This window comes from Cyanistes caeruleus, chromosome 2 (assembly GCF_971803275.1).
Source record: "Cyanistes caeruleus chromosome 2, bCyaCae1.hap1.1, whole genome shotgun sequence".
Taxonomy (NCBI): Eukaryota; Metazoa; Chordata; class Aves; order Passeriformes; family Paridae; genus Cyanistes; species Cyanistes caeruleus.
In genome coordinates this window covers 78,117,057-78,128,628 of record NC_141702.1, presented here as the reverse complement: position 1 = coordinate 78,128,628, position 11,572 = coordinate 78,117,057, and positions in this window count along the sequence as shown.

The window sequence follows — 11,572 nt, the reverse complement described above, 5'->3', positions numbered from 1 at the left end:
CCAGCTGTGTTCAGGAGATAGACACATGCTGTCTCCTCCATGCCCTGGTTTCTGCAGGAAGCAACGTGGAAACTGAGCAGAGAGCTGCCACGTGCACAGGGCAAGATGACAGCACTTTGTGGGGATCAGGATACTCACTGGATACCAAAGCAGACATCTGCCCTCAGCCTGGACACAGCCTAGATGTGCCAGATCCATTTACCATGGATACTTGTGTTCCACAGGGAATGGGAAAGATCCTTGAAAAGCAGTGGGGTGAGGTTGGTTTGTAGCAGCTTAGAGCCCAGGGTGACCTAATGGTGCTGCAATTTCACGTACTCACATTCCTGAATTCAAACACACCATGAGCTAATTGATGATCCATTTGTCTCCCCATTGGATAGCAAATAATAGGGGTTTAGATGCCAAATAGGAATGCGGCACAACAGGGGAAATTTAAAGCTTCTATTTATTTGGGACTTCCCATATTGATATCAGCAGTGATAGGAGGGCCAACTGAGCAGGAAGGATATTATGGGCTGTTGCCTGCTTTTTGCAACCAATTCCTTTCAAATCCGTGCAGGATGTAGCCTTGTCATCCTGTTTGAAAACATTCTTCGCATGTTGGAGTTTTAAATGCTAAGAGAAAAGGTGGCCAAAAGGTTCCTTACGGCCACAGGGATCAGGAGACACATATATTTGTGAGGATGAGCGTCACAGAATAACTCTTTATGTCATCCTGCTGGCTCACTGCACCTGTGCAGGCATTGTGTTTTTTAGGAAGTGTTTCAGTTTACAACATCCTGTTCTATGCTGCTGAAGCCACTGCTATTTACAGCACATGGAAATACTACAACCATGAGAAGGGCTGGAATGCAGAAGCTTCTTGATTCTTCCCTAGTGTTGATTGTACTGTCTGCACCCACAGAAATTACTCTTTATCTGTAAGATGATCCAATTCAGATCAGTATTTATCTCTCAGGTCAATAACTTCCTTTCAGGTAATTCCTTTTGAGGAGAGTAAAACTCTTATACCTTGCAGAAAAGGAATTCCCACAACAGCAATGCATGCATAATAATGTCATTGGCACTATATTTTGTTAAGAGAATTTGATGCCCAGACAGGACTTTCTGTTTAGGGCCATTTTGCCACATCTTAGCAGCAAATTACCAGCACATTAAACAGGAGCTAATAACGAACTGTAAGGCTTGCATGTTGCATCATTTTAGCAGCTTGGCTTTAATGGCATTCTCCTTTCTACACTTTTATTTCTAGTTCACTTTGAAGAGACTGCATATTTCAAGATTGATTTCCCTAACTGTTAATACTGTTAATGCTGTTAATTTGTCAATATCATGAGGGTTTATTTATTGTAAATTTAAAATTAGTAATAAATAGCAAATAAGCAGTGTAATTTAAATTTAGTAAGAAATAGCTTGCTAGTCAATGTGCTCCAAACTGGTACATCTTTTTAGATAGATTGCCAGGGAGGGAAAGGGCTACTTGAAATCAATCTTCCTTTGAGCTTAAGTGGGATGTTAGATTGCCTCTGCCAGGCAAAATCCCTGGGACTGTTCCACAAAAGGGAGTGCTAGACATGGTGACTGACTTTACAGACAAAAACTTTAATTTCAAAGTTTGCATTTTAGATATCCAACAGTTTTTCAGATAACTTTAAAAATGATCCCTTATTTCTTGTTGTGTGTGGAGGGATGGGCTCTGTGAGGCATGAGAGCATCCCTGAACACTCTGGAAGCCTTGTAGGGGGGTAGACCCATACTCTGACAGGCTGCACATCACAACATAGGTCTTTGCCAATTACGTTAGAAGCATTTGTCAGCACTTACTCTGTTTCACAGCTTGGAATTACAGTTCCATGCAGAGAGGGCATTACTAATCAGCATGCAATTTCTGCAGGATGTCATGAATCACATGTTTCAGGACATCCTCCTGAAAGGCTCCATAAATTCTGACTCATTTTTAAAATAAACACAAGACAATTGCAAGCAAGACCAAACAAAGGTAAATATGAAAACAGTGAAATGCAGAAATTTGATCCCATCATGTCTCCTCCCAGCTGATACCTTCCACCCTTCTCCCAGCCACTGAAGTGTTGAGAGCTCTGCATCCCTTCAGGAAGGATCATCTCAGCGTCTCCATGTGCACATCTAACCAAATCAGAGCCTGACTAAATCTTTATTCAGGACTTCAGGAACTGGTTGGCTGTGAGCAAACACTGAGCAAGACCACTTCCTTTCTTGATGGAATTCACTAAGGAATTTGTTGTAATCTGCTCTGGCATTTTTCTTCAATGATACATTTTTTAAGTCGGACGTGTCATGAGAGAGTCATCACATGACATTTGTCCATGGTGCCAAAGTCTTGTTTTCCAAAAGCTGAGCCTGTATTGCATAAAATTTACAACTGAGATTTGCACATCTGTTAGGACTACAGATAAAAATGGAATAGACTGAGTAGAAAAATCATCTCTTCAAGGACAGAAATACAAGACAACCACGCATGGCTGGAAATCCAAAGCTGAGCACAAATACCCTAGTTTTAAGTTGATGTAGCTCAATCATTGAACTGAAGATTAATGAATCTACCTGAAATGTTTGTAAGGAAGTGAAAGCTGATGGGAAACAAAGACACTCCTGCTTCTGAAAAATCAGATCAGACTGGTGGAAAATTAGATACTGAAAGCATTTTAATTTTTTTCTGATTTATAGCCTTGAACAGACACACAGAAGTCAAATATAACGATCCATGCAATGGATCTTGCAAGTATTCAGTGTACAGACTGAATAAACAAATGGTTGCAGAGCAGGGTGGCTTTCTGTTCTCTATGCCGTGCTAGCTCAGATCTGGGAAGGTTCATTATATTCCATATTGTCTGCATTTACAAGAGGACTTGTAACAAACTTCTGCACTTTTAAAAATTCATCAGATGGTATCAGTTCAAACCTATAACCTGGTTTGGGTTAACACATACCTCTGTGTAGCAATCTGAAAATTTAGACCAAATAGAAGGAGCTGTTTTTGGAGGTTTCAGACCACTGGCCATTGCAAGCAATGAAAATTTTGTAACAAAAACTCTCTGCGTGTTTCTAGTAAACTGGCAGATGTTACTTACTAACTGACTCCATTTGTTCCACTCCAGAAATTCTGACAGACCTAGGTGTAACTTTAACACTCATATAGTAAATGACATATAGGAAAAAAAAAAGAAAAATTAAAAAAAAAAAAAAGAAGTCAACATTTAAAATACCAGGTCCCAGATAAAAACCTCTAAGTGTTGTGGTTACTTAAGAAAAAAAACCTACGTCATTCAGCAGAAAGATGGTTGATTAAGGTTTGGTACACGTCTTCTTCACTAAAATATGTATTCCAGTCATGTCAGTTTTCTTAAGAGGTTACTCAAACCCAACAGTTTAGCTAAAACAGAATGGGATTTAAAATATTAGCTAAGTGCAAAATTCCATAAGCACCTGACTCTGGACTAAGCTAGTGCAGACAAAATTCCTACCTGAATTAAGTGAGTGTTTTCTTGTTACATTAACAGTGCACCACTGGCACGTAGTTAATGGCCAGTTTGTAGGCTGTTTACATATTTAAAAATATTAGTCCGTTTGCTTCCCAAATGGTATTCCAGGATGACAACACATTTATGTATGTGTGGGAGGGCAAGGAAAGGAGAGAAGGAGTTAATGGTGGTTATGTTCTTCAGATGAAAGTATTTTTGTCTGCAGATCGAAACCCAACAGTATTTATCACTAGCAAATTAATTTTTCAAGCATTGTCATATTTTTATCTGATTCAATTTGATCAGTGTTTTAATCACATACAGTATGTTGTTTGTTTAGCCAGATGTCCAGTCATCTAATTATATAACAGAAGCATTGCTAAAAACATTACCGTAATTGATGTGAAGGTTATGAAAATTAAAACACACATACCAGTTATATTTGTTATTAGGTTTACAGACATTTTTCTGCAAATGCACTGGAATGGAGGTATCTTTTAAAAAGATATTTCAGATTTTTGCCATGGTAACCATTTTAAAGCTTTTTTTTTGTATTTTGTTTCTACTAATACTTTTGAATCTAAAATAAGTACTAAATCTTTACTATGTGTACAAAAAAGGTGTGTCCTGGATTAGCTAGTTCCATCTTTCTCAAATTGCAGACTCCTAAAAATTTCCCTGTGCAGATCTATGCCTACTCACAGTTAGCATTCTTTTCTTAGTTATCATCATAAGACCCTCAGAATTGGGTCCCAGGGACCTGAAGATAACAGCTTGAAAACAAGTTCTTCAGAAGTAAGGCAGCAATTTACTTCTCTTAACCACTCTGAGAACACTGGAGAACAGAAAAAAAGTCAGATCTTTACAATCTTAAGGGTCTTGGTGGTTTCAGGCTTGGTTTGTGACTTGTCCAAGTTGTGAATTAGAGACTATTAGAGAATATTTGTGGAATAAGTAATTTTATTTTGCATTTTAAATGCAGATTTTGATATAGCTAATCCCATTTGTGAGAAGAAATAAGTAGAAGCAGACTTGGTTCCAATCTACAAGGCAGGAGACAGGAGCTGCACGGTAAGATCAGGAGATGCAGAAGTGCACACTGTAGTTAATACATAACAAAGGCTGTTGTGTGCTTTGGTTTTTTCATGGTTGAACTTTTTTGGAATATTCTTTTAAAGGGGAGTTCTTTTATCTCAGTTTTGTTTCAGGAAGGATACTCTAAAAGGTTTATTAGATTTTTGTTTCTTGTGTTTACTAATATATTATTAAAAGATTTGGTAGATCTTTTCTAGACTTCTTGTTCAAGTTCAGCTCATTATCACTTGGCTCAAGTTGGTTTGAATAGCACAAAATGGTTTTGAAATATGTAGCTTTTTTATCTTTATACTTATCTTTACTTAGTTAACAATAGACATGTAAATTATTTTTTTAGCGATTCAATGACTTAACACGTGTGTCACACTGTGGCATTCTCTATCTAATCACTTACTATTACTTAAAAACTTCTAGAAGAGGAAGATGAAGAAGAAAGAAGAAGGAAAAGAGACACTTTAAATATTTTATTTAATTTTTTGTTTTCTAAACTAGTTTAAACTCTAACTTTTTTACTCAGTGACTTAAGAAAACTCTCAAATTTACATACTCACTCTTTTATCTTTTCTATTTAACAGTTGTTTTCACGTAACACCATGAAAACATGCTCATAAATTTTACGTTATATGAAATTCAGTGTTTTCTTGGATCTTAGAGTCAGGCCTCAGAGGCAAGGGCACACGTTCTGTGCCTCAGACTCAAAGGCAACCTTATGAAGTATATACATACATATAAGTGATGCCTGCATATAATTTCACACCAGCATCAGGTCATTAATATTAATAGTTTTTCTCAGTTTATGGTAAAATCAACTGATAATCAATTTCATAGTCCTTAAACAGTGAGCAAAAGACAACACAAGAGAATATGAATCATTCCCTTGTTTCTGGTAAGAAACTGGTAGGACCTCAAAAATGTATTCATGGCAAAGGAAACGGGGAACTGTTGATTTTTAGTCAGTTCAAAGCACATGAACAGCAGAGATCTGCTCAAGTGTATCTACTTTGGTACTCTATTCAGTTATGGGTAGACCATGATGTCTGAGGTTGTATTTACTGGTTTTAAGTGCGTGCTCAATTGCACCATTCCGTGGTGTGCTGTGGGAAAACTGGTCTGGCCTTTGTGACTACCTGCACAGATGAGACTTTGTCCCATAAACACAGTAAACTACTTTCAGCTTGGCATGTTGCAGTTTTCTCTCTGCAACCTCTGTTCCCATCAGTGGTAAGGCAGGAATCCAGCTTGGAGCACTGATCTGTTCCAGCTGTTGGCATTAATGCAACCTTCATTTTGGAACCAAGTGGTAAGACATGAGACAGGTTTGAAGGCATTTTCTCAGTGACTTCTTGTTAGCCAGCAGCATGCCTGGCTAACAACATGCAGACATGGGGGCAGCTGATAGAGATTTTCATAGCTGTGAAATCCCATACTGCTGATCAGCGATGCTGTAGTAAGGCAGCAAGCAGAAAGCAATGAAAGAACCCTGTGCTGCAGACTAGAAAGGGTGTCAGAAGAGTCAGATTTACAAGAGGAAGGTTCCACTAAGCTGTTGGAAGAGCCTGCCCCTTTACTTATCTAGTTAATATGAAATTCTCTACATCCCTCTGCAACCTCTTCTTTCCAGTACTATAAACCAGAGTGGAGCTCTACTTCTAATCTGCATGAAAATAAGGAATATAGCCCAATTTGGGTTGTCCTGCTGGATCTGCAAAGTGTTAACCAAAGTGTTTCATGGAAGTGAAACTCGGGGAGCAATTGTTTAGCTTAGTGTGAAGGGTATGAGGAATATGGGATGTGCACGTGATATCTGAAATCTACACTGTTACCTTTGCTTTATCCTCTGTGAACTCTCATTTTCAGTAAGAGAAGGTCATGTAAAATGACTCTTTCCCAGCCCACATCCACACCCAGCCGACTTCAGCATTTCCTAATTAGGTTATATTCATTCTTTATAATGTGCTTGTAATAGATGTGGTACTGTAATCTCAACTGATATTATTCACTTCCCAGGAATGTACAGCTGAAGCTGCTCTGCAGGCTCTGACTGAAAACAATGGGTGTGCAGCTGACAAATAGAAGTAGCTATTTTACATGCCCTGGTCTACTTGGATGCCATTGTTTAAGTGATGTCTGTTGAACAGGTATTCACATTAGAAAAACAAGCACCATTACAATTTTCTGATGTGGCAGCTATTTTTGAAACTCATTAAAGCTTGCTAGTGCTTTTCCCATGCAATGAAAAACTGGAATTGCCTGTTGTAATATTGGCTGGCAGTTATGAATGGTTTCAGCTCACATTTTATAATGAAGAAGTGAGCTCATGCTATATAATTGTGGGCTATCCCCAAGAATATTTTTATTCAGCGTTATTGTCAGACTAAATTAAAACCACCAAAGAGCCCAATTTCTCAAGATGCCAGGTGCTCTCAACTCCCACAGCAGTTAAGGAAGACTACTCAGCAGTTTCAGAATTAGTCCCTAAATGCTGATAGTGATGCTCAGATTTTCATATTAAGCAAGGCAATTTGCAGAGCTGTTGTTCTTCTACTCTTCTTTTTCTTCGTGAGTATTCACTGCTTAAAGTATTATTTATTCTATTTATTCTATCCATTTATTACATTTATGTGAGCTATTGCCATATTCTTTCATATTACTTGCTGTTTGCTTTCCCCCTTCTAAGCTTAAAACAAGCATTAATGTTCTTTTATTGAAAATTAATTAGTGATGTATTTGAAGCTGCTGTTGATCATAGACAGTGGCACACATCTGGCACTGGATACTTGTTTGCATGCCCTCCAGCCAAACACAGTGGAATTTTTGTCCTCATCTCCCTGAGGTGTTCTGCAAGGAAAGGTTCTCTCAGCTTAGAGGACCAAGAAACCAGATGAAAAGAGAAAGTAAAAGCCCTTTGAGGCAATCAGCGAACTACTACCTTATTTTACTGGCTGAATCACACATCACTCCATGCACTCCTCCAGGCATTACTGGGCAGCCTAAGAAGACTGGGGGCAAGATTGGTACCTGCATACAGCCCATCCTTCCACTTGGCATTTTAAAATGAAGTCGGAAAATCCAGACTAGGAAAGCCCAATCTTGTGCAGTGTTGGAATATCAAAAACTGTTGAAAGTCAAACATCCATCATTAATGTGTCACAAGGTCAGGAAAAACTCTTGCTTAAACTGTGGGTCAATTAGTCCTTCTTTTCTCTCCTGGGTCCAAAGTGTTATCACTGCTGAGATGAATCAAAGCCAAGTATGGTCCTCTGGAAATCAGAGGTCATGGAACAAGAATTGAAAAAAAAAGGGTTCCAAATATTATAAGTCTTTCAACACTGTTTTCTAGGTATTCTGTTAAATATCCCGCTGGGAGGCTTCTTTTCGTCAAACCAAACCACATTTCTTTGGACTCTTCTCTGAGTGATTTCAAATATATAAAGAATTTAGATGAAAAACAGATCTGTATTTTTTCATTGTTTAAAACATGGTAGTAAATGCTCACTTCTCAGAAGAGTGATAGCGATTTTATTTATAGAAATTCCCAGAGTGACAGTTACAGAAATAATCTGTGGCAAACAAGTTGCAGAAGACTTTTTCCCTCAGTCAGATCATATCCTTGCTTTCCAATGCTGTGTAATAATCTCCATCAAGGAAGCTTTATTATATAGCACTGATCATTGTTTTCACTTGGTAAGAGCAAACAGTGAACATGAACTATAAAGCTGGGGAAAATAACAGCCTCCGAATAGAATCGTTATAAAGAAGATGGTCTCATTGCTCTCTGGAGTCATTGAGAGAAGAAATTAGACTAATTTGCAGCCAAAAAATATGTAAGCTGTGTATCTGTTGGGAAAACAGGAAAAAATAGAGATAGTGAAAACATGAGATTATGGGGCTACTTCAGGAGGCTGTGGATTTTTCACCAGTGGATGATTTCAGGAAGAGAGGATAAATGAAGATGCATAGGAATATCCCAGGTATGTGGTTGACCAATTTTCCCACAGTGCCACAGGGATCTGGGAGAGACTGTGAAAGGTGAGATTTGTGTACTATGCAGCAGCCCATTTAAGGGAACTCTAAAGGGGCTGCATCTGCCCTAGAAAAATGCGTGGCAATAAATACTTGATCCTCAGGGCAACGTGGAGTAGATGACACCAAAGTCCCCTCAGTTCTGACCCTACAGTTCCATAGTAGTCTATAGTATAGTCACTCTCTGAAGTAACTTACCAGAAATGTAGTGTGCTTGGATATGTGTGCATTGGTAATCCATACGAGTTAATAAAACAGAGCCAAATATTTAGACCATTCCTAGATAGTATTGCTAAATGCTATTTTGCAATAGTGGTTCAGAATGCAATCTTCAGGAACTCTGGAAAATGGAGTTTTTGAAAAATGTTTTAGTCACATTTTCTTGTTTGTGATGGTAGTATGAAGTTTTTGCAACAAATAATTGAACTTACTAGCTTCCAGAGCTTATGTTAATCATGTGTACTTTAGGGATCATAAAACCTTTTAAACAGACAATTTCAAAGCAGACCAGACTGCTTGACAATCCTCACTAAACTCATGGTCTAGCTCTAGCTGAAAGAAGAGCAAAAGCACCACACACTTAAGCTGGCGTATATAAATGAGCCCAATATTATGACGAATAGAAGTTCTCCTGATTCAGCAAAGCACTTAAACAGATACTTACATTCCCTAGATATCACAGGAACATGAAGTATTCAAGTATGTCTGCAATTTAGGGACCTTAAGACCATGCTTTAAACTCCAGTTTTAATTCCTAATGAAAAAGGTCTGAAATTAAAAGGAGAGAGGGCATAAATCTGTGGTCAAAAGAGACGTAAGAGCAGAGGATCCCATTACTCCTTCCTGGTGATCAATTAAAAATCTGCATGTTTTTAATAATTCTGATACTTTAGCTGTTAAGAAGTTGAAGAAATTCATAACTGAAGTTCTCCTAGGAACCTTGGGTCTGCCTCTGGCCCATACATGTCTGTGCTTCAGGGTTTCCCATAATATGCTTAGCTGGGGAAGGGATTGGTGTTTTTTCTGCAGAGAAACTGGAACTTTGCTCTAAACCCTTACTGCCTCAAAACACAAATGGTATTGATGTGTACACATATCACTTTCCTATTAATATGTCCTTTGCTCCTACCTAAGAGAACAAACCAGTATCATTATGGCCTATGATGGCACACTTGGGCCCAGTGCAGAGGGCTGCAGCCTGGCTTTGAAGACTTGGGATGGCTAACATGGAACTGGAAAAGGTATGAGCAATGATACAAGACACCAGAAATGGTATGGCTGTGTCTTCAGGCCAAAACAGCTTTTAGGGCTGGATTAAAGCAGTGAAAACGTGCATGAATCTCAGACAGGATAAAGACAAGGGGAAAAGAAGAAAGGAAGAATGAAAAGCTGGAACAGGTGCCATGGATCAGAGGTGCAAGAGGTCACAACGTGAAAGGGCACAGGAGAGAAATTTGAGTAAAACCAACTGTGGCGCAGTACAGTGGCCCACAGGTTTGAAAACCAGCTCTGGAGAGAAGAACCAAGGAAATATTCAGAAGAGGCAGGGATGTGTAACATGACTGGAACAAGCTTTTGAGTGAGCTACTGTCAAGTGTTGCCAGCCTGTTATTATAGCAAATGAATCCATGTGTCTGTTTCTTTTTTTTTGTCCTCAGAAACAGTTGTGTGGATTTTCTTCAGCCTCAGCACATGGCACCACACACATGCATGCCCACACACACGTCCTTTTCTGAACTAAAAGGAAGTTTGAGCAATGTCATCCCTTCAGTGTCCTTTTTAAAAGGTTTAAACCACTTAAATCAGGTTTCTAAACAAGAAAGTAGTCTCAAGCGTAGAGTTGGTAGATGAAAGGTAGCATAGAGTGCGTTCACACAGGATAAATAATTGAATAATTGCTAAGTTGGAAATGTATCCAAAGAAGCCAGGAATTATTATAGAATTCTTTTTTCTTTTGCTTACACAAACTTTATAATAGCTGTTTTCTCTGACTGTCCTTTTGTATAAACTGGGAGCAGCCTCTGGGCTGCTCTCAAATTTACTTTGGCTTCTGCAATAGCACTTAAGAATTACTGGAACTGTGCAGTCTCTGGCCATGCCCCCAGGACTGTTGGAGGCCAGGGCACAGAGCCATCCCAATCCCCTGGGCAACCACCTGCTCTGTCACTGCCTTCTCCCACCTGGGAGGCCACACACCAGGTAGGACGGTTTGCACAAAGCCCTTGCTCCCATGGAGGAAGCAACTTCATCCTTGGCTGTTAAATGACATATGGAGGATTTGTGGGAATTTTTTATCATCGTGATATGCAAATCAAATGGTTAAAAAGATTTTCACAGAATTGAAAAGATTTCAGCAATGAGAAACTGTGGAAAATGTGAAAGGGCAATATTTTCTCCATAAGTTTTATTTCGGATAGCAGCATTGGGCCGTGCATGGCGTCATGCCCAGAGACATCAACCTGTAAGCATAAGGGCAGAGTGGTCTGTGGGCATGCTGAATATTACAGTCTCAAGACCTTGAAAGGACCATGTTCTCTGAATTTGAGTACTGTACTTGCAGAAAAAGAAAATGCAGTTACCCTGTGCTTTAGTGTCAGAGTGCACCAATGCAAGGAGAGCAAATGGGAAAATTCTCTCACCCGGATGTGGGTATGTAAACATATTTTAAACTAGGAATACACATTTACATACAATGCATCCGCTGTTTACACTGATTTTAAAACGCCATATGTAATGAAAATTATGCAAATATTTAGAAAAATACCATAGCCTGGGTAAGGTATATACCACACTTAATATTTCAGTAAGGGCACATGCAGTGCTCGTATGGCAGTGCCAAAAGTAACATTTTGGAAAATGACGCTTTGGTAAAACTGTCAGGCACAGAGTGTTGAGTCCAAGTGCCTGCCAACAGAAACCTTTGGGAGGATGTCACTGCGAGAGGTGGAACA